This window comes from Schistocerca americana, chromosome 9 (genome assembly GCF_021461395.2).
Source record: "Schistocerca americana isolate TAMUIC-IGC-003095 chromosome 9, iqSchAmer2.1, whole genome shotgun sequence".
NCBI lineage: Eukaryota > Metazoa > Arthropoda > Insecta > Orthoptera > Acrididae > Schistocerca > Schistocerca americana.
Genome location: NC_060127.1, coordinates 165999116 through 166024072, shown reverse-complemented (window position 1 = coordinate 166024072; position 24957 = coordinate 165999116). Strand labels below are relative to the sequence as shown.

The 24957-nt window shown below is 45.4% G+C and overlaps 1 protein-coding gene and 1 non-coding gene across 2 annotated transcripts in view; one reads left to right on the top strand and one right to left on the bottom strand.

Moving 5' to 3' along the window:
• LOC124550777 (mitogen-activated protein kinase kinase kinase 10-like) overlaps positions 1–24957 on the top strand; it is a 680343-nt gene that overhangs the window by 253325 nt on the left and 402061 nt on the right. The gene's annotated exons all lie outside the window — the stretch shown is intronic.
• Trnat-agu lies at positions 590–661 on the bottom strand. The gene has a single exon. It is a non-coding gene; the product is annotated as a tRNA-Thr (tRNA).

Here is a 24957-nt window from a genome sequence, read left to right as displayed (position 1 = left end):
CTGAAGACAATGTTGAATGTTTTCTTTGATTCTAGGGGCATTGTTCACAAGGAATTTGTCCCTCCCGGCCAGAGAGTGAACGGAAATTTTTACGTTGAAGTTCTGACACGTCTCAGAGCTCGTGTGGCCCGAGTTCGACCGGAGTTGGCAAAAGGGGGCAGGTGGATCCTTCATCACGACAATGCGCCCGCTCACACGTCGCTCGTTGTGCGCGAGTTTTTGGCCCGAAGCTCAATCACTGTGACAGACCACCCGCCTTAGTCACCCGATTTAGCCCCGTGTGACTACTTCATGTTCCCGAAATGCAAAATGTTGCTTCGGGGGCGGCACTTGGGAGATGTGGAAGCCATCAAGGCGGAAACGACACGGCAACTGAACAACATCACAACTGAAGACTTTGAGCAATGTTACCAACAGTGGAAACGGCGTTGGCAGAAGTATATTGCGTCTCAGGGCGAGTACTTTGAAGGAGACCATATTGTAATACCTGAATAATAGTAAAAGAAAGTTATTATTCAACTTTTATACGTATTTTCCCGACAAAACCTCGTACAGCAGCATTCAGACTACAGCGATGAATGGCAATTTGCACCAAGGCCGGGATTCGAACCCGGGTCTCCAGCTCACTAGGCAGATGCGCTAACCACTACGCCACCCTGGCACAGTGGCTTTGCACAACTGAACGACTACCCCAGGACGGCTCCTTCCTCTCCCCGAATTCCGATTCACGCCTCAGCCCACTCGGTGTTTCTCCTAAAGTCGAAAAGCATTGCAAAGGCTGTCCAGCTGTACTGGAACAGCGTCTGAGCATCGAACGGAACGGGGCATCCTGCCTGAATCGCGAGCGTAGGTGCTTTAATTAAATGAAACTAGATGGTCCCAGAGACCTGTTCAACTCCCAGACATCTGTGATGCGTATATATGCAGACTGGAGCAGCGAGTGAAAATTTGTACCGAGGACAGGATTCGAACCTGTGTCTCCTGTTCACTTGGCGGATGCGCAAGCCGTTACACCACCTTGCCACAGCTCCATGGACAACCCTCGCACGCCTTCCTACTCGGCTCATATTGCCATACACGCCCCATACCTGTTAGTGTTCCTGCTAAGCTCGAACAGCCTTGGGACAAATTTTCATTCATCGCTTCAGTCTGCTTATGGAGGGTGTTACAAAAAGGTACGGCCAAACTTTCAGGAAACATTCCTCACACACAAATAAAGAAAAGACGTTATGTGAACATGTGTCCGGAAACGCTTAATTTCCATGTTAGAGCTCATTTTAGTTTCGTCAGTATGTGCTGTGCTTCCTCGATTCACCGCCAGTTGGCCCAATGGAAGGAAGGTAATGTTGACTTTGGTGCTTTTGTTGACATGCGACTCATTGCTCTACAGTACTAGCATCAAGCACATCAGTACGTAGCATCAACAGGTTAGTGTTCATCACGAACGTGGTTTTGCAGTCAGTGCAATGTTTACAAATGCGGAGTTGGCAGATGCCCATTTGATGTATGGATTAGCACGGGGCAATAGCCGTGGCGCGGTACGTTTGTATCGAGACAGATTTCCAGAACGAAGGTGTCCCGACAGGAAGACGTTCGAAGCAATTGATCGGCGTCTTAGGGAGCACGGAACATTCCAGCCTATGACCCGCGACTGGGGAAGACCTAGAACGACGAGGACACCTGCAATGGACGAGGCAACTCTTCGTGCAGTTGACGATAACCCGTCAGCGTCAGAGAAGTTGCTGCTGTACGAGGTAACGTTGACCACGTCACTGTATGGAGAGTGCTACGGGAGAACCAGTTGTTTCCGTACCATGTACAGCGTGTGCAGGCACTATCAGCAGCTGATTGGCCTCCACGGGTACACTTCTGCGAGTGGTTCATCCAACAACGTGTCAGTGCAAATGTTCTCTTTACGGATGAGGCTTCATTCCAACGTGATCAAATTGTAAATTTTCACAATCGACATGTGTGGGCTGACGAGAATCCGCACGCAATTGTGCAATCACGTCATCAACACAGATTTTCTGCTAATGTTTGCGCAGGCATTGTTGGTGATATCTTGATTGGGGCCCATGTTCTTCCATCTACGCTCAATAGAGCGCGTTATCATGATTTCATACGGGATACTTTACTTGTGCTGCTAGAACATGAGCCTTTACAAGTACGACACAACATGTGGTTGATGCACGATGGAGCTCCTGCACATTTCAGTCGAAGTGTTCGTACGCTTCTCAACAACAGATTCGGTGACCGATGAATTGGTAGAGGCGGACCAATTCCATGGCGTCCACGCTCTCCTGACCTCAACCCTCTTGACTTTCATTTATGGGGGCGTTTGAAAGCTTTGTCTACGCAACCCCGGTACCAAATGTAGAGACTCTTCGTGCTCGTATTGTGAACGGCTGTGATACAATACGCCATTCTCCAGGGGTGCATCAGCGCATCAGGGACTCCAGGCGACAGAGGGTGGATGCATGTATCCTCGCTAACGGAGGACATTTTGAACATTTCCTGTAACAAAGTGTTTGAAGTCTCGCTGGTACGTTCTGTTGCTGTGTGTTTCCATTCCATGATTAATGTGATTTGAAGAGAAGTAATAAAATGAGCTCTAACATGGAAAGTAAGCGTTTCCGGACACATGTCCACATAACATATTTTCTTTCTTTGTGTGTGAGGAATGTTTCCTGAAAGTTTGGCCGTACCCTTTTCTGACACACACACACATATATATATGCACTTTTATAAAACTCACGCATTCCTGGAGGTATAATTTGTTATTTCGAGTAGTTTCAGCGACGGATGAGCTGGGTTTCTGAGACGGTGAAGCCGATGCGAGCTCAGTTGTCGCAGACACGTGAGATGGGAGTGGAGACGAGACGAGAGGAGAGGAGAGAGCAGCAGCAGCAGCGGCGGCAGGGCGGAGTGGTGCTTTTACGGCCGCGTCCCCCGTGAATTCTTTACGAGGGGCGCTCCCAGCCGCGGGTCGCAAAACGGCCGAACTGTTCTTGGCGGCGGCGCGCGCCGCTGCACCCCACCGTATACTGTACCGGCGGCCCGGCATTAACTATCTACGGCCACAGTACTTCACCGGCGTGGCGTATTTTGTTTGGGGGCCACGAATGAAATTCAGAGAACGACGTTAAGCCAGTCAATACGATCACTTCCATGTAACGTACGTGATGTAAGCAGCCGCACGCCAGCATATTTGTCTGGAGGCATTGAGGCGTAGCGCCGTATAACGATCCTGCCTTCGAGGCGGTTAAGTGGGAGATGTGTCTCAGAGCTGGAGAGTGACAGATGGTGACGCCAGACTGGACGCGCACGTAGTTTATGTATCAGCCGATAGAGGACAGTAATCAGCCGATAGAGGACAGTATTGGATAGGAGTACTGTGATTTTAGTTTCGATTGTGCCCACTAGAGTGCATTAAAGTAATAGAACGTTTTTCATTAACTGTTCTAGTACTTTAATAAAGTGTTGTTATGTCTTTTTGTGTGTGTGTAAAGTGTTATAAATGTGTTTTAGCAGTATGAATGATGCGTGAGTGTGGTTTAAGGTTAATATGAAGGCAATTGTTTAACGAGTTATGTAGTGGGATTTAGTGTGGGAATATTTCGAAGAAGTATGAATATGGACGAAGGGGATTTTTGTAGAATAGTTCAAAAAATGGTTCAAATGGCTCTGAGCACTATGGGACTTAACAGCTGTGGTCATCAGTCCCCTAGAACTTAGAACTACTTAAACCTAACTAACCTAAGGACATCACACACATCAATGCCCGAGGCAGGATTCGAACTTGCGACCGTAGCGGTCACGCGGTTCCAAACTGATGCGCTTAAAACCGCACGGCCACACCGGCCGGCCTAGAATAGTTTTGTAAAGTAGGTTTATGGTAAAGGGAAAGGTAATTCAGGTATAAATAACAATAGTAAATACCTTTATGCATAAGCAAAACTTCAGCATATTAGATAATTACGTCGGTAAAAAGTGCAGTCGTAGGGTTTACTATTTTGCGATTGGTTACTGATGAAAAGCGCGGACTGACGCTGGAAAGTGAGTTTTGCTATTGGCTGTTGAGTAAACTGACCAATGGTAAAGCAATATTCTTCGCGCGCCTTTCTGTGCTGGTAGAGAAGACTTAGAGTATTCTAGGAGGAGTAGAAGGCTAGCCATGAAAGAGATCGGACGTATGCAGTAAAATAAATATATATATATATATATATATATATATATATATATATATATATATGTGTGTGTGTGTGTGTGTCTTTTCATCTCCTCCTAAACAAGTGGACCGATTTCAACCAAACTTGGTCACTGGTACACATTCCCCTTACTGTCAGGCAACAATCAGTATGGGGGTAGACACCACGTACCTATCGTAGATCGCCATAAACAATGCAATCCGTAAAGAACTGCCGCATCATGCACGACGTTTAAATTTGTTACTTCTTTATTACTAACTCTGTTGGCAACATATCTTGAAGATGGTATTAACATACAGGGAATAGGCAAAGTAATGTGAGCAGTGGTAGTAATGTCACCAAAACAGGTAAGGCACGTGTCGCGCTGGACTGTGCGTGTTTAGGACGGAATAGGCGCCATTGCAGCCTGTTCACGAGGAGTGCACGCTTCTTACTTGCACTCAGAGGCCGAGGTCGACGTTGTAGTGGTACTTGAATTACGTAACCATTACGGCACCTCACCTCAATCTCTCGATACCAGCAATATTCTACTGTGTGTCTGTAAAGTGGTAAACATATTTCTGAGACAACATTCAGATTTGATTTCATTAATGTAGAGGTACTTCGATACATCGATATGTATATATTGCAATAATATTATTCTGATGTGTATTCTTTCTTTTGTCACTATGATCTCTGACGTACTTGTAACTCTGATTTTTGCGCACGTAAGCGGTTATTAGAGAGTCGAGCTTTGGTCGTCATGTTAAAAAGACGCAAATTGTAGTCAATTTATGAAATGTGAACTGTAACAGTGAGGAAGATATTTTCAAGTATGTTTTATATTGTGAAGTGATGTTTTGGAACGAGTTACGTGATATTGCAACAAAATAAAAAGAAGTGTAACTTAAATTCGGAGTACTGATTACTTTTTTACATCACCACTGTCCTAACTTGCAAAAGTTTAATCTTCAAGAGTGGTTTATGAAACACATCTATAAAACTTTTGAATATCGCAGAATAACACCTAGGCCTCTTTGCATCCGAGCTTGGAATCATCACTACCTAGATTTTCGACGATTGAGCCATGAGTTCACAACGAGACAAGCGTGGGAAACACGGAAACATGAGTCCCTAGTTTATCCATTATTTCATGAAATGATTTTATTAACTGTGCTCTAATGACACCTGCCACATAATATAACTTTGATGTTGCCCGAAAATGCAATATTTAGCAGCGTGAGCAACACTAATCATAATTAATTTTTGACCTTTGTTGTGGTAGGGTTGTTCGAACGTGCAATGAAAGGCCTAACAGACTGTGGGAGCCCGATTAGCAACTTATTGAATGTTTCAAGAGCAACTGTTTCAACAGTCATGACAGCCTAGACAAAACATGCAAGACATCAACGTGTAAACATAATAGTGGGCGCAAATCAAAACCAAATGACAGAGATCGTTGTACGCTAACACGGGTTGTGTCAAAACAACACAAAACTATGGCGTCTAAAGTGACTGTAGAGCGCGACAGTCATCTTCGAGACCCCCTATCTATCTGTCCTCCGAGAACTCCATAAAGCCGGGGCTGCTATACCGAAACCATTAGTGACGACAACCAACGCAAAGAATAGTAAAACATAGTGTAAGGAGCATAAATCCTGGACGGCTAATAGGAGGAAACATGTGATGTGACCCGACGACTCAATGTTTTCGTCATTTCCAACGTCGGGCCAGGTTTACGTCTGGAGAACGCCAAAAGAAACCTACAATCCTGTCTGCTTGATTCCAAGGTTAAGCATGGAGATAGAAGTGTGGGCAGCCGTATCATGGTTTTCTGCTGGTCCCATCATTACTCTCAAAGGCCGTGTTACAGCCAACGATTTTTGGTGATCGGGTGTACCCCATGATTCAAATGTTGTCTCAAAAATGATGCCATATTTCGGGACGATAATGCACCCATTCACACAGCCAGGACAGTACATTCGTGATATGAGGAGCATGCAACTGAACTGCAGCGTCTTCCCTGGCCAACACAGTCCCCGGACATGAACATTATCAAGCCCTTGGGGGCGGTATTGGAGCGCAGACTCCAGAGCAGCCAGCCCTTGTGGCCGAGCGGTTCTAGGCGCTACAGTCTGGAATCGCGCGACCGCTGCGGTCGCAGGATCGAATCCTGCCTCGGGCATGGATGTGTGTGATGTCCTTATGTTAGTTAGGTTTAAGTAGTTCTAAGTTCTAGGGGACTGACGACCTCAGAAGTTAAGTTCCATTGGAGCCATTTGAACTCCAGAGCAGATTTCCGCCTCCCTCGTCACTACAGCTATTAGAAGAGGTTCTGGGCGAAGACTGGCATAGCATTCCACTTACGGGCAAGTGAGGGTCCAAACCTTCATTAATACTGTGGTGTCACCACCAGACACCACACTTGCTAGGTGGTAGCCTTTAAATCGGCCGCGGTCCGTTAGTATACGTCGGACCCGCGTGTCGCCACTATCAGTGATTGCAGACCGAGCGCCGCCACACGGCAGGTCTAGTCTAGAGAGACTCCCTAGCACTCGCCCCAGTTGTACAGCCGACTTTGCTAGCGATGGTTCACTGTCTACATACGCTCTCATTTGCAGAGACGACAGTTTAGCATAGCCTTCACCTACGTCATTTGCTACGACCCAGCAAGGCGCCATATTGAGTTACTGAATGTATTCTGAACAGACAATATTGTGAATCATGTACCGTCAAGAGCGACGTTCATCATTAATGGATTAAAGTTAAGTATCAAACTAATTACGTCCGCTTTCTGAATTCTAATTCCTTGTCATGTTCCAGACCTCACGTCAGTATAGTTCTTCCCTTCTCACGCCAGCCTGCGAGAGCTGAAACGCGTGCATTTCGGCCTCCTCTCGTAATACGGTGTTGACTCTTCAGCCAACACTACAAATACACCATTCCAAAGTAAGTTCAGGTGTTCACATTGTTTTCCCTATCTCCTGTATCCGCTGAATGTACCTACGCAAAGAGATCGTTGGACGACACATATTTCAATAGATAGGCCTCATAAACACTAAGGTGCGTGAAAAAATTTCGCGTCATGCATGAAGTTTTAAAACATTTATTCTTTACAGAATGAGATTTTCACTCTGCAGCGGAGTGTGCGCTGATATGAAACTTTATGGCAGATTAAAACTGCGGGCAAGTGCTCTACCGTCTGAGCTACCCAAGCGCGACTCACGCCCCGTCCTCAGAGCTTTACTTCTGCCAGTACCTCGTCTCCTCCTTTCCAAACTTCACAGAAGCTCTGCTGCGAGAGCACTTGCCCGCGAAAGGCAAAGGTCCCGAGTTCGAGTCTCGGTCCGGCACACAATTTTAATCTGCCAGAAAGTTTTATTTATTCTTTAGTTCTAAGATACTCCGACGGTCGAGTCAACATAAGGAAGCCCCTGACACCTGACAACGCATTTGACAGCCTTCAACTGTGAAGCGCACACGGCTGAAGGCGAAAGCAGTAGCAGACTATAGAGCAATGAAGAGGCTTTGGCATAGAGACGTTTACAAAATCGCGTTGTAGACACGGAAGCAGTTGGGGGCTCATGTTCTTTGTACGGCTGTTTCATAATTTCAAAATGTTTTCGCGAATACATGGAAATGAATTCTTTTTCGATACACAGGTTGTTTTTGTTCTTTTTTCTAATAGAAGTTTGGCAAAATGGATATGCGGGCAAGGCTTGGTCTGGCAGCTAGTCATTCTATAGTGATAGAGGATTTGTCAGCCAACTATAAGAAAAACCATAAGTCGATGCAGGCTGAACCAGAACTTAACCTGCAAAATTTCGGAACTTTCTCTGTGTTATTTGCTGAGTATTTTGCTGTAAGGGCCTAGTGTTCTCATGTTTCTCGTTACGTTTCGTGCGATTTCTCACCCCCCTATTTATGTTTGTGTTTTTGTTGCTCTGAAAATACGTGCAGAACGGTGCTGTGTGTCTTGTTTGGAAACAAACTTGTTTATTCTCTCACGGTGCTTACGCTTGACAACTGTAATACCCACGCCACTGTTCGCCCCCGAGCTTGCATCCACTACTCCTCATCTACATCTACATGAATACTGTACAATGCACACTTAAGTGCCTGGCAGTTTGTTCTTCGAACCGCCGTCACGCTATTTTTCTACCCATACACGCTCTGACTTTCTGTACGAGCTCTGATTTCTCATATTTAATAGTAATGATTACTCCTTCGTATGAACTTCGGGGACGATGAAGTATTTTCGCACTCTGAGGGTGGTAGATGAAATTTAGAGGATAGATCATATGACAACGAAAAACGCCTTTGTTTTAAAGATTGCCATCCCGACTCGCTTATTATATCTATTGCATTCTGTCTCCTGTTTCGCGATAATACAAAACGTGCTGCTCTTCTTTGAACTTTCTCGATGTACTCTGTTAATGCTATCCGGTAAGGATCCCACACCACGCAACAGTATTGAAGAAGAGGATGGACAAGGGTAGTGTAAGCAGTGTCAATAGTAAATATGTTGCAGCTTCTAACTGTTGTGGCAATAAAACGCAGTCTTTGGTTCGTCTTCCCCACAACATTTTCTGTGTGTTCTTTCCAATTTAAGATGCTCGTAATTGCAATTCCTAGGCATATTTAGTCGAATTGACAGCCTTTAAATTTGTGTGATTTATCGTGTAATTGAAATGTAACGGATTTATTTTTGTACTCTTGTGGATGGCGTCACATTTTTCATTATGGAGACCACCTTTCGCACCATTCAGATATCGTGTGTAAGTCCTTTTGCATTTGGTTTGACCTTCTGGTGACTTAAGTAGACGGAAAATGGTGGTATCAGCTGCAAACTAACTAAGAGTAGCGACACTGCTCCTTTCTCGTTCTGCAAGTTACTTTATTTTGTTCTGACATAAATGATTACTGGCCTGGCAGGCTATGATGTTTTAACTTCTTATATGCTTATACTTGGTCTGCGAGAACTTGCTTTGCAAATTTCGCACAGCAGCACATCTCAATTCTTGTGAAGCGTTTGCCATTGGCTGTTGATGACGTGATCCATTGTCGGCACGAGAATTGCATACTACGCAATGCGTGTCTGCACAGCCATCTGCCACGGTGTACTATCATGGTAACACGTGAAAAGCCGAGGAGCCGCCAACACCAGCCATTTATCTATTTTCTGTTAACGCCGTAGGTAGCAGTGTGCGTGTTGTGTGTTACAGCGGGGACCGAGAATCGACGGAGAGGCTTCGTCCCGCCGTAGCCCTCAGTGGTTCACAACCCAACAACAGGCCGCAGCAGTCCACTCGCCCCACACCGAACCCAGGGCTATTGTGCGGTTCGGCCCTCAGTGGACCTCCCCGGGAACCTCTCATACCAGACGAGTGTAACCCCAAATGTTTGCGTGGTAGAGTAATGATGGTGTACGCGTACATGGAGACAGTGTTCGCGCTGCAATCGCCGACATCGTGTAACTGAGGCGGAATAAGGGGAACCAGCCCGCATTCGCCGAGGCAGATGGAAAACCGCCTTAAAAACCATCCACAGGCTGGCCGGCACGCCGGACCTCGACACAAGTCCGCCGGGCGGATTCGTGCCGGGGACCGGCACGCCTTCCCGTTCGGGAAGCAGCGCGTTAGAGCGCGCGGGTAGCCGGGCGGGCTAGGTACTAGTACTGTTTGTGGCTTTTCTATCCCTACCCTTGCATGGCCCAAAAAATCTGAGGATGGCTCTAACATAAGCCGAAACCGGTTATAATAAAGAAATGTTACTGCGATCACAACAGTTGTTTTAACTAAAGTAAGAGCAGAGGGCGTATAACGCTTCCCTGGGCAGTACTGAATATGATTTGCGTTTTAGTCGGTGATCCGTCGATTGCTACATACTGTGTCTTTTCTGAGAGGAAATGTCAGTCGCGCAGCTGAAGCGATACTCCATAGGCACGCAATTTGAACTTATCATTTCTGTCTCTGTCTCTGATTTTTGCAGCAGCGTTGTACGTTAACAGCGATACAAACTGGTGGATAGATTTACTGATGAAGAGCTGGCCGAAATGGAGCAGGTGGACGGGTTCACAGAACGTAGGGAGGAAACTGTCCTCAGCTTTTCCCGCAACGGAGGCGCACTACTTGAACATAACAATACTGCTGTGTATTTTAGTCCTGTACATGTACGAGAGGTAGTCTTCAATTTTCAGTCACTACCTCGAAACAGTGAGTTCCGCAGTTACCTGTTTGTTTGTTTACGCCACAGTTCCGTAGCACGTCCGCACTACTCAATCACGATGCTATTGCACTTGACCGTTATCGGAAGCACGCGGTGACGTGACTGTTAACAACTGGTGAGTAAGGAAAACACAACGCACTCCCATTGTTTCCAGGTCTGTTGTGCATATACAATCTACCCTGATTACTCACTGGCTCGCGATAAACCGATAGGAGCGCGCAAACTGCCAGGTGCAATATATACTGTGGTCGACTGATACAGGGGCCAAAACAAAGTAGTGCACCTCGCTGATGTAGCTACAAAAGAGCAACGCATTAACTACGGAAGACTATGTTTTCGAGATGGTGATTGAACTTTGACTATACCATATAAATGTTCAGTAAATTGTGACTATACTCAATTCATAAAATTAAGAATAGTGAAGAGTAAGTGATGTGAATCTCATTGTCGTGCAGCCTCTCCTAGCGAAATATATCAACGTCGCAATCAGCACCTTCCAACATAACTTTGTAAATTACTCCGGTATTACACACATTAAAAAAAGTTTTTCATCACCCCGGTTCTCAGAACCCCTGAAGAAAGACGTTGACTGTGGATATTGTATCACAGACACAGTCCCTTTGACTGTTGACAGATGTCACTAAACCCGCCCAAATATGTAAACGACCACGCATGAGCAGCGCCTATTAGGCGGAGGGGGCTCCGACAGCCCATCAGTTCCAGTCGTTCCACCAGGCAGGAGGTACACGGCTCGTGTTGTCTGTAGTTCAACCATTCCTAGACGGTCAATACCGCGGTTCGATAGCGTCCGCATTGTTACTTTGTGCCACGAAGGGCTCTCAACAAGGGAAATGTTCAGGCGTCTCGGTGTTAACCAAAACGATATTGTTCGGACATGGAGGAGACAAAGAGAGACAGGAACTTTCGATGACATTCCTCGCTCAGGCCGCCCAAGGGCTCTAATGCAGTGGATGACCGCTACCTACGGGTTACGGCTCGGAGGAACCCTGACGGCAACGCCACCATGTCGAATAATGCTTTTCATGCAGCCACAGTCGTGTTACGACTCAAACTGTGTGCAGTAGGCTGCGTGATGCGCAACTTCACTACGTCCATGGCGAGGTCCATCTTTGCAACCACGATACCATGTAGCGCGGTACAGATGGGCCCAACAACATGCCGAATGGACCGCTCTGGATTGGCATCACGTTCTCTTCACCGATGAGTGTCGCATATGCTTTCAACCAGACAATCATCGGAGACCTGTTTGGAGGCACCCCAGTCAGGCTGAACTCGAGTGCAGCAGGGTGGCTGTTCGCTGCTGTTTTGGAGTGGCATTATGTGGGACCGACGTACGGCGCTGGTTGTCATGGAAGGCGCCGTAACGGCTGTACGATACGTGAATGCCATCCTCCGACCGATAGTACAACCGTATCGGCAGCATACTGGCGAGGCATTCGTCTTCATGGGCGACAGTTCGCGCCCCCATCGTGCGCATTTTGTGAATGACTTCTTTTATGGTAACGCCGTTGCTCGAGTAGAGTGGCCAGCATGTTCTCCACATACGAACCCTATCGAGCATGTCTGGGATAGAATGAAACGGGCTGTTTATGGACTATGTGACCCACCAACCAGTCTGACGGATCGGGTCGCCGTTGAAGAGTGGGACGATCTGGACCAACAGTGCGTTGATGAACTTTTGGATAGTATACCACGACGAATACAGGCATGCATCAATACAAGAGGACGTACTAATGGGGTTTAGAAGTACCACTGTATACAGCAATCTGGACCACCACTTCTGAAGGTCTCACTGTATGGTGGTACAACATGCAATGTGTGGTTTTCATGAGCAATAAAAAGGGCGGAAATGATATTTATGTTGATTTGTATTCCAGTTTCCTGTACACGTTGCGGAATTCTCGGTACCGAGGTGATGCAAAACTTTTTTTGATGTGTGTAATCGGGAATGTTATTCATCCTTCCAGCGTCGTGTAGAATAGTGTTGTGAGGACTGCCTGTTGAGGATAGAATACAACACTCAGATACAAAACACAACGTCCATCTAGTAAATTACCGGAAAAGTTGAATAAAAAATACAAGACTTGGACCAAGTTTGTGGATTTTTGTTATTTTTTGGTGGTGTTGTGGAACTGTTTATCAGACGGGGCTACCACGGTTGCCTTCTGAGCGGGATGCTGGCATTCAGTGAAACAAGACAGCAGCGACCCTCCTGGTAGGCAGCAACGTGGAGCAGCGGAGTGTCACTAGATGTCGGTTAGCGGAACGGTTGAAATCAACTGAGGTTCGCTGTCGGACGGCAGTGCAATATGGTGAAGTTGTCGGAGTCGGATACAAGTGTACGAGTGGGCAGGTAAGTTTAAACAGGGTGCAACAAGTGTGGGAGATTCGCCACGCCTGGGACGCTCTTTCTGTGCAGTTACGGAGAAGAACGTTGAGAGAAGTGATGAGCTGATACGGGAAAGCGGTTATTACGGTGAGTGATATTGCAGCAACCATGAACATGAGTGTCCGATCCGCCCAACATGTTGGTTATAACGTACTGGTATTCAAGAAAGTGAGTGCGAGGTGGGTTCGAAAACATTTTGACATCAGAAATGAAAGAAGGGCGCGTGGGTGTGTGTGCAGGTACACCTGAAGTTCGTCTGCTTGCCCCATTCCCCCCTATTTCCCGATCTGGTACCTACGGATTATCACCTTTTTAACCCCCTGAAATAAGCTCTTGGTGTGCATCAACACAGGCGAGAAAAGTTGATGTCGCGGTGAATGAAATGGCACGGATTGTTACCGGATGCTTGAGGCCAACCCCAGTGCACAAGATGTACTTAATCATGGGGATCGCACCGCACAACATACGACGTGACATCGCTGCCGAAACCGAAAAAACCAAGCAAGAAAAGGACATGCGTTACCCTTTATATGGACACCAGCCTGCTGACCGACGGCTTTGTTCGAGGAAGAGTTTCCTGTCACGTACCCGAGCCCTGGAAGGGTCGGCTGCCGAGAATCGTTTGAAAAGGTGGGAAATCGACCTGAGAAACCCCCATAAGGATGTAAAAGAACAACTGGCGCCTGGTGGAGACCTACCATACACAGAGAACCCTAAACCGTATGAGGGTAGAAGTACCAAAGCGCAAGAGAAACCTGCAGCAATGGGGTTTCCTAAAAGAGAATCAGAACACTCTCTGTCTGTGTGGTTCTGTCTAGGATGCTCAACACCTGCTTATCTGTCCATATTTAGACCAGCCCTGCACAATGAATGACTTACGGGAGGCAAATGACAAGGCCATATTGGCTACTGATTTTTGGAAGTCTGAAATGTAGTTCCGGACACGGAAAGTAAGTAAGCTCTTAGTAGCTCAAAGTTTGCTGATGATTTAAGTCCAGGCAGCAGCGCATAACTGGCTACGCACGCGCCTCCCAGGAATTTTTTGCACGTGGAATTGAGAAGCTTGTCTAGCGCCGGCATAAGTGCACAGAACTTGACGCGCATTACGTTGAAAAATAAATAAGTGTTGTATTCCATTCTCACAATATGTGGATCCCTTAAATTCCGATTTTTTTGAATGACTCTTGTACTAACACAAGATCCAAAACTAGTACCTGTTGCAAGGTACGTCATTATCCCTGCAGTTTCGAAATAGAAGTTGCACCGCATGCATTTTTGGGCAGTAATTATCCTAAATTGAACATACAAATTACCAATTATATTCAAAAAGTACGTCGATGGTTCTAGAGAATGCAAGTTGTTAATCATACATTATTTTGAAAGGTATTACTTATTAGTCACGACCAACTCAACTGTAACAAACACTGTGACCAAGACTGTGAGATAAAAGTAGGCCAAACGGCCACAGCGCCCAGCCATAAAGAGATTTGAATCGAACAATGAACCCAATACCTTTTATTATTAAATAATCAGATAGAAATGATTCATTACTTTACAGAAGTTTTTAGAAATCTTACGCTTTATTTGGTATAAATATGAAATTTTTATATTCGATACACATTACATTTCTTTTATGAAATGACTTCTTATTAATAGTGTTTGTACTTACCCATACATATATTTAGTGATTATTTTTCATTATATATATATTCAAATAACGTTATTTTCACATGTACTAATCTCGCATATATCTTACACAAGCTGGAACTGTGAAGTATCCAGTACCTGCATATTATCTTCTACTGTGACTAACTCTCGCATTTTCGTAAAGGAACTTCAAAATAAGCAGAAAACCTCTTATATGCATATAAATGTGTTATCCCACTGCTCATCACCATGCAGAAATGCCAAACTTCCGAGAAGAGAAGCTTTCGATTATGAAAGATGAAAGTGCAGAACACTCCACTAAACTGGGGCACGAAATGCTATACTAATCCCTGGTTGAACCTCTTAAATTTCAAGGTTCATTTAGTTTTCGTGTTGTTACATTTGAAATGGAAATATTTATATTTTATTTCCTACTAATTATTTGTTGATTTATTACCATGGCAGGATTAGGTTCATAAGGCCCTGTTGTACATGTAACCAGCCATTCTCCATACTTCACAGTCGTCATTGCACGTGTTATAATTGTTGTTAGTTCAAGTATGAAATCAAACGCTGAGAAATGGCTATGATGAAGAAAAAAAAAAAATTCCTCTCTGTCTGGCGGAACATTTACGATGATATATTCAGTGAGATGTGTGAGTGTATTCGTTGTGTACTGACGGCCTCTGTTTCTTTTGTTGCAGGTGAGTACGAGAGCTGGGCAGGCGCTATGGAGCGCGTCGCCGTGGTGGTTGGTGAGTCGCTTCGTGGTCGGGGCCTGTCTGTCTTTCCTCCCTCCTATACACGAGTGTTGTCCCGCAAGAATCTTCTCCCTGCCATGCTAATATGGCGTACCCCTCACCTGGTACTTACGCAGGGTGCTAAGTTATTACGCTTATTTCAGTTGATAGAAATTGTGTACAACGTAAACAATATTCATGCTATTTTGTCGGAAACTAAAAACTTGACACCGTGATTGTATATAAAAGTTGATTCTTGCAAAGACGAAATCAACGACCAGCCGCTGTTAATTTACACAAATAGAGCCGTCAACTATTTTATGATTTCGGGCTTCCATCCACGATATTTCGACAGGACAACTGCCAGCCATCCTCAGGTGAGCCATCGAAGACTGACGAAGACGCCCTCCGTTCCGTAATATATAGCGTGCAGCGAGTATTCCGCGCATGCGTCAAAATCATATGGAGAGACGAACCACACCGCCCGCCAGCAGCCCCCTCGCTGGTGGAGCTGCAGAACTCAGCTGTCTTCGGCGTTGTCAATTGCCGCGGCCATCGGAGTACTCTGACTTCTTCGTCTGGAGCAGATCTTAGAGATGGCGGGGTTCCACGCATTGTCTAGCTGGTAGCCATTGTCACGGTCCATAAGATTGTCTGTCGTGCGAATTTCCACTGATTCTTTTATGACGGAGTCCCAATATGATGTTGCTGTGACCAAAATTGTTGTCTTGTCATACTCCATTGAGTGTCCAGTGGAAATGCAGTGCTCAGTAACTGCAGACTTGCTGGGTTGCAAAAGGCGAGTACAGCGCTGATGTTCAGTGCAGCGTTCTTCTACTGTTCGCAATGTTTGTCCTGTGTATGACACGCCACACTGACGAGGTATTTTATGAATTCCCGCCTTCCGCAATACCAGATCGTCTCTCACTGATCCCAGCAGGTCGGACATCTTCGATGGTGGACGGAATATCGCTTTCACTTCGAAATCTTGGAGGATTCTTGCAATTTTGAAGAAAATGTTGCCAACAAGGGGAAGAAAAGCTAAAGATGGCGTGCTCTCTTCTTTCTCCACTCCCTGTTTCTTTGGCTTAATTACAAGTGCCTTGCTAATTTGCCGGGTAGAATATCCATTCTCTTTGAAAATCCTCTTTAGATGGGCAAACTCTGCAGGCAAACTATCTGCATCTGACACTACATGAGCTCTTTGTACAAGTGTTTTAAGTGCACTCATTGTTTGCGATGGGTGATGGCAGTTAGACGAATTTAAATACAAATCAGTATCTGTGGGTTTTCGATAAACCGAATGCCCCAGAGAGCCATCACTCTTCCGTCTCACTAGCACATCCAAGAAAGGGAGGCAACCATTTTTCTCCAATTCCATGGTAAACCGAATGTTCTCATGAATGGAGTTCAGGTGATCCAAAAACTCCGTTAATTTTTCTTCTCCATGAGGCCACACTACGAAAGTGTCATCCACGTATCTCCAAAAAATATCGTGGATGGAAGCTGACGACGACCGGCTGCAAGCCCGAAATCTTTTTGAATATTTAGTTCGCCGGGAAAATTTTAAATTTCACATCAGAGCCGTCAACTGTTTCTAGCCGACAGGTTCGCCTTCAGACAGCTGTTCGCGTTAAGATTACATCTGTTGTTGGCACGATTTACCCATCCAGACAGCCGAGACCGTTAAAGCGCCGTTTTCGGTACGGGAAGGCACCCGGCTCGGGATTGAACCCGTCCGAAGGGTTCAAGAGATGGTCGGTATGCCGGCTATCCTCGACGTGGCTTTTAGGCGGTTTTTCGCATCCCACTAGGTGAATACCCGGCTGGTACCCAAGTCCCGCTCGAGTTACACGATTCGCAGACATTCAGAAAACTTTCGCACACTATAGTGCAAATAACACTACACGGAGACTAGTTAGGGTATACGTATTCAGTCCCTGGTTGTAAAGATGTGGCGACAGGAAAGGCAGGCATCCTGTCACCCCCGAAATGATCCGTGCCAGATCCGGCAATAACGATGCTGAACCTTCGCAGATGGGAGACAAAGGATGAAGAAAAAGAAATGAAGTCGTTTACATCAGTTGTCGGTCGCCTTTCCCCCTTGTAGTAAATGTTCTTTCGGGTGGTGGTGCCCTGCAGCAAAAAGCGAGTTGAGAAACGGTCTATACAATTGTAATTGTACCTAACGACGAGTGGAAACAAACAAATTTCTAGGGTAGAGGTGGGTTACTGTCAGGTTATTTACGTCGGGATCCCGGCGGCTCTCATTTTGAGAAGACAGAAGGAGCGATCTGTTTCATTTGATAAATACTTTCAAAAACCAAGATCGTGTAAATATTTCGTTACCAAAAACGACGGGTTTTGACAGACTTCGCTGTCCGTTTAAATCAAGAAATATTAATGCGATCTTGGCTTTAGAAAGGTTTTAGGAAGTAAAACAGACTTTCCTTCCGCCTTCTCAAAATGAGAAAATTTAATAGAACTAGATTAAGAAACTTCCTGGATGATCAAAACTGTGTGCCGGACCGAGACTCGAGCTGGGGACCTTTGCCTTTCGCGGGCAATTGCTCTACCAACTGAGCTACCCAAGCACGACTCACGACCCGTCCTCACAGCTTTACTTCTGCCAGTACCTCGTCTCCTACCTTCCAAACTTTACAGATGCTCTCCTGCGAACCTTGCAGAACTAGCACTCCTGAAAGAAAGGATATTGCTAAGACATGGTTTAGCCACAGCCTGGGGGATGTTTGCAGAATGAGATTTTCACTCTGCAGCGGAGTGTGCGCTGATACGAAAATCCCCCAGGCTGTGGCTAAGCCATGTCTCCGCAATATCCTTTCTTTCAGGAGTGCTAGTTCTGCAAGGTTCGCAGGAGAGCTTCTGTAAAGTTTGGAAGGAAGGAGGCGAGGTACTGGCGGAAGTAAAGCTGTGAGGACGGGGCGTGAGTCGTGCTTGGGTAGCTCAGTTGGTAGAGCTAGAGCACTTGCCAGCGAAAGACAAAGGTACCGAGTTCGAGTCTTGGTCCGGCACACGGTTTTAATCTGCCAGGAAGTTACATATCAGCGCACACTCCGCTGCGGAGTGAAAATCTCATTCTAGAACTGGATTAGTTTTAGGTTACTTACGTCGAAATTTTTGCCATGTTATGTTGCACTGTTGACGCCGGAATTACGACGTAAATAACTAAAAGGAACCCATTTCTTTCCTAGAGATTTGTTTACATTGTTTCATTCGTTATTAGGTACAGTTATAGTTCCATAGACCGTTCCTCACGTCGGCTTTCGCCGTAGGAACCACTACCACAAGAAATTTTAACCACTTGGGGAAAACACAGCCGACGACGAGAATAATCTGAACGCGAACAATGAAGATGAACCGTGTGTTCCATAGCGGTAACGGCACTATTTGCCTAAATAAACAGCATCATTAGCAGTGGCTGATTGCTGTTTTCTACTCTGCGAGATTCAGCTTATAAACAAGATTCGGGAAGGCAGCATTGTGACCACACGGAAAAACAGTTAGTTTCTGCCTCTTTCCCTCGTACATATTGCAACTACGATTACAAGCGAGACCTTGTCACATTTGTGACTGCTCGTAATGGTCGCATTCTCTGGTAGCTTGTGACCCCAAAGCCGCAGTGGCCTGTATCCGAATGAACTTAAATCCCGAAGTGTAGCTGAATCATCAGCCGAACACATCGGGCTACGTTTCACGCAAAACGGGAAGTACTTCGTCTGAGTCATATGCTTCCGACGCTCATAAACCAGTCGTGGTGTGAGAAACGAAGGGGGCTGATTCATCGGACTTCACTTAATTACTGGACTCTGACAGATATCGCGGTCCGCGTGTGCTGTTTGCTCACTGCACCGCCCAGACCACTGAAGACGTGGACTTTCTTCCCCGCGGTGAGAAACGGAAATCGTTCCGCATGAGTGACTTGTGAATGTCGCTTCCGGACTTTGCTTTCTGAGAAAAGCGGAATGTCTTCTTTCTTATCCAAACGAGTTACAACACACGGCAACTTCGTTAAGAAGAATGTTAAACCGGAAGAGTGTAATTCCGGTTCCCGTTCTGCCATCGCACGAACGCCGAAATGGCAAATACTGACGTAAGTGATTGCGGAATCGTCCAGTAGTTTAAAGGCATCTGGATCGGATCAGATAGGTGCGAGATTCAACGCTGATTATGTGTATTTACTTGCTCCCCTTGTACATGTACATGTTCCATTCACGTTAATGTTACCACCGCCTGTGTTCGTCTTCGGCGTGCAATAAACTCTCACAGGCGGCACCAGGATGAGTTAACTGTACTCACCTGGTCACAGAGACCCCGGACTTGAACCTGTGGGACCACGTCGGTGGGGCTGTTCGACTGGGAAACCTAGCACTGGGGCCGGCGTGGTTCCGTATCCGTGCCGCTGCCTTCCAGAACGTCAGACACTCTCTTGCTGCACGTGTCACAGCGACCCGTGCTGCGAAAGGTGGTTATTCAGGCTTTCGACGGGTTGTCACAGTAGTGTGACTAAACAGTGTGGCAGTAATTTGTCGGAGACCGCTGGAGTAGTTAAGGGTACGAAGCGATTGGGAAAAAAGCTCGGGTCTGTACTACACTACTGGCCATTAAAATTGCTACACCAAGAAGAAATGCAGGTGACAAACGGGTATTCATTGGACAAATATATTATACTAGAACGCACATCTGATTACATTTTCACGCAATTTGGGTGCATAGATCCTGAGAAATCAGTACCCAGAACAACCACCTCTGGCCGTAATAACAGACTTCATACGCCTGGGCATTGAGTCAAACAGAGTTAGGATGGAGAGTAGGATACAGCTGCCCATGTAGCTTCAACACGATACCACAGTTCATCAAGAGTGGTGACTGGCGTATTGTGACGAGCCAGTTGCTCGGCCACCATTGACTAGACATTTTCAATTGGTGAGAGATCTGGAGAATGTGCTGGCCAGGGCAGCAGTCGAACATTTTCTGTATCCAGAAAGTCCCGTAAAGGACCTGCAACGTGCGATCGTGCATTATCCTGCTGAAATGTAGGGTTTCGTAGGGATCGAATAAAGGGTAGAGCCACGGGTCGTAACACATGTGAAATGTAACGTCCACTGTTCAAAGTGCCGTCAATGCGAACAAGAGGTGACCGAGACGTGTAACTAGTGGCACCCCATACAATCACGCCGGGTGATATGCCAATATGGCAATGATGAATACACGCTTCCAATGTGCGTTCACCGCGATGTCGCCAAACGTGCACCCAGGTTCGTCGTTGAGTACACCATCGCAGGCGCTCCTGTCTGTGATGGAGCGTCAAGGGTAACCGCAGCCACGGTCTCCGAGCTGATAGTCCATGCTGCTCCAAACGTCGTCGAACTGTTTGTGCAGATGGTTGTTGCCTTGCAAACGTCTGGATCTGTTGACTCAGGGATCGAGACGTGGCTGCACGATCCGTTACAGCCATACAGATAAGATGCCTGTCATCTCGACGGCTAGTGATACGAGGCCGTTGGGATCCAGCACGGCGTTCCGTATTACCCTCCTGAATCCACCGGTTCCATATTCTTCTAACAGTCATTGGATCTCGACCAACGCGAGCAGCAATGTCGCGGTACGATGAACCGCAACCGCGGTAAGCTACAATCCGACCTTTATCAAAGTCGGAAACGGGATGGTACGCATTTCTCCTCGTTACACGAGGCCTCACAACAACGTTTTACCAGGCAACGCCGGTCATCTGCTGTTTGTGTATGAGAAATCGGTTGGAAACTTTCCTCATGTCAGCACGTTGTAGGTGTCGCCACCGGCGCCAACCTTGTGTGTATGCTCTGTAAAGCTAATCACTTGCATATCACAGCATCTTCTTCCTGTCGGTTAAATTTCGCGTCTGTAACACGCCATCTTCGTGGCGTAGCAATTTTAATGGCCAGTAGTGTATTTTGGAGAAGGATAGTCGGACAGATGTACGTAGTTATAGTGCTCTAACGCTAGCGTCAATCTGTCATAGAATTATGAAATATTTTTACTGTCGCACATTACGGCGTTTTTGGGGAAAGAAAATCACCTCTCTAAATGTCAACGTGGATTCCTCAAACAGGAATCTTGCGCATCTCAGCTCGCTCTCTTCGTGATGATATCCTGAGCGGCATTTATATCCGTCTTCAGGTTGATCCCGTATACCTTGACTTGAGGAAGGGATTCGACACACCGGCAATGCCTTTTAGTGAAAAAATACGAGCTTAGCGAGTATTGGACCAGATTAGTGACTGGATTGAGGGTTTCTTTACTGACAGAACTCAGGGCGTTGGTCATAACGGAGGAAATTCGACAGACGTAAAGGTAACTTCGGAAGAACCTCTAGGAGTGTGATAGGATCGTTATTAGGTACATTAATCATCTAATGGAGAACATTTGAGGCTCTGTAGGGCTATTCGTGTTGTATGCTGTTATCTGTAGCAAGGCAGCAACGCCAGAAAACTGTAGCGACATGCAGGAAAACCTGTAGAAGATAGGCTTTTGGTGCAGGGACTGGCTAATTAGGAGAAAAATCCGCTACTGTGCGGTTACATGTGTGGCGGCGAATTGCTGGTAACAGTAACTGCTATAAGATTCAAAGAAGTAGTCATCTGGAACAAGCTAAAGCGGAGGGACCACGTAAAACCAAATGTAGGAGAACCATACGCCTGGCTTTTACGAAGTTGGATTAACGGAGGAGGTGGAGAACATCCAAATAAGAGCAGTGCGCTTCGTCACATAATCGTTGGCGTGGAAGTGCAACATTTTGGAAGCACTCATTCTCTGGGCGATATGTAACCGTATGTCTTACCGAAATGTTGACGTTTGAATGGTACTTTTTTTCCTCTTAAAAATTCAGTTATGAAGCGCTCCGAACTAACGCGCCGCGCCATTTTGATCGCGGAATCAGTCTGGTTTCCTGCAACTCCAGGTACTAAACAAGGCTTTGTCTGGCATCGAGGACATACCGTTACGTGTGGAGGCTTGTATTGGGTACTCGCCAGATTCACATTTCGTTGATGGTGTCTTCTATTCTGAGCGTTTTGCAATTACAGCTTCCTTTTATCTTTTGGAGTTGGCAGTAGAACCCGACCACCTGCATTACTGGCATAGAGAACAATGAAGTGTAGGTTGGCACTACAACAGCTCGATTAGGTGAAGCTACTGGAAGCATTGCATGTCTTCTTTCCACTTGACGGTACAAAGGTTCGTCGTAAAACTTTTAATTGTGTCCTTGGCAAAATGAAGTCCCGCAGTTAATTTCTGCTCACGTCTGCAATCGTGATGCACATTGAAATCTGGTCGCCATACTACGTTATCACGTCGCTAGAGGACCTGAAACAAAACGGCGCAGACCATCGATTAGGTAGACCATCTTGCAGTCATTCATTTTCGGCAGTAGCAGAAATGTTGCAGCTGTTTCTGGACAATCCAGATCAGTTCTTTATCTGTCCAGTCACCATGGGCGACTGCTGGTTGTCTCGGTATAACAAGACTTCCAAAACTACCGTAGGCTACGGTAATTTTCCTAGTAGCCTTGGTCGTCGAGAGTGTAACAGCGTCAGCTGTACGTTAGGTGTGTTGCGTATCTGTCTGAGGTTACCACATTTCGATCTCTTTGTTTGCGTATGCCATCGGTGGTTTGGTAGGTTTCCACAGTAATCGGCGAAGCCGTGAAACATTTACAAACTGAGTGAGGTTATATAAAGAGGTGTGTAACGTGCGAAACATTTTTGTTGTATGTAGTTATTCTCCTGCATGTTAGTTAAAGATAAAAAGTATTTATAGCAAGATTGTAATTGTCAATGTTTTATTCAGGCTGTATTCGAAAATTGGTGATTTGTAATTTGAAACGGGGGGATGTTGTAGTAAAAATAGAAAACCAATACGGGTTTGTCATATAGAGCTCGAAACCGCAATTTCCTTTAAAAAAGGATAAAATAAAAAGCAGCTAAAAACAAATCAAATATTGCCGAGTTTATGTAAACATTTTTCTGTTACTCGTAAATAACTTTCCCACATAACAACAATAATAAGACATTCTTGCCTTTGATCATGTTGAAGGATGTCCTACTGAGTACAAAATAAGAATAATAATTGTGTAGATTTTTATGTTTATGCATGTAAACTGTACGTGCATCAAAAGTAACTGCTTTGACTGGATAACAGTCCGAAAGCTACTCCGTAAACTAATTTTTATTGCGTACAAAATGCAATGTATATTTTGTATAGGTATAGAACACACAATGGACTTATACTTAACGATGTGCGATTCTAATTATGTGCAAAAAAACAAACAAACAAATGAACAAAAAGTAAACAAGTCGTAGGCTGTAGCATTATGTGATTGCCTTATCATTTTAAATCACTCACTAATCGAGCAGTCGCTCGGCAACAGCTACAGTCAGCAAATAGTGTTGTGAGAAGGTAAAAGGTGAACGTCCTGTGACGTAACATGTTTATTGTCGAAGCGCCGTCAGAGATGCAGTGAGTTATTGACTTTGAAAACCGCGGCGCGAAAAACGGACAGAAGAAGAACACTTTTACGCATTCTTTTGACGTACGAGATATTCTCGAACAACAGTTACTCAGTTACTCATTTTTTTTCTTCTCTTGTCTCTTGCTTGTCTCTTGTAACTTGTGTCGGACGCGCATGTCTTGCCGCCGTATTATTATTGTTAAAAATAATATTGTTTTAGTGTAAAGTAAAAGTGCAATACTAAAAGTGCAATACCGCATAGCAGTAGATTGATTGCGCGACGTGTATGTGAAAACGTCAAAGGAATGTTTTTCATTACGAGAAGAGAAGTGCCAGTCAAAACGGCATCCATGTTAAATCCTTCATTGCAGTGTAAGTTCATCTATTAATTGCCATAAATTCATAGCTAAATGGAACTAGTGTATGGACTATTTATTTAGTATAGACTCTATGTCTCACTCCTTCATGAAGTTATTTAATTTTCTTTATGTTTCTGCCAAATAGTTCACAGTCACGAATTCTTTCGTGGAAATCGAACGGAAGTTGCATGCGGCGAAACATTTTCTCCGCGCCATATTCTACTGGTAAATTCATGATAAACTAGGGTCCCTTAGGAAATTCATGTTGAGCTATCTAAAAATAATTATATTTTGAATAGGCATTTACTCTCCTCTGCAATGCAACTTCCGACTGATCAGACGATCCAACAAGAAACAACCGCACACGGTCGGTGTTCCCAAATATATTTCCACCGCTGATTATAGCTATATGTTACAGCACAAAAGTAAACATATTGTTATAATTAGCGACTACGAACGGGGACATTTATAAATGTATGTTTATGTATACACATTACGTAAACATATCGTTATAAGGCCCACTGTTTCTCTCTCACATATTCATTTATGTTTCTTTCCCTACCAGTAGTACCAATAATCCTACCATTTACTACTCATTTATGTAGTGTACCAAAAGTACTGAACCTTAGTTTCGGCAGAGCGCAACTTCGTGACAAGTTAGGATGGTAAGCAGTGGAAATATGTCGATTTGGCACCGCCGATTAAGGCGAAGACGCTACCGTCATTGGGCATGGTGATTCTGAATGTTTCTTTGGGACGATCATGGTGTTGTACTAACACATTATGCTCAGAAGGCAAACTGGCACTGGAACATACTGTCCTGATAAAGTTGCGGGAGACCGTATCTTTGCTACATCTCGTTCTGCACAGCACTCTATTT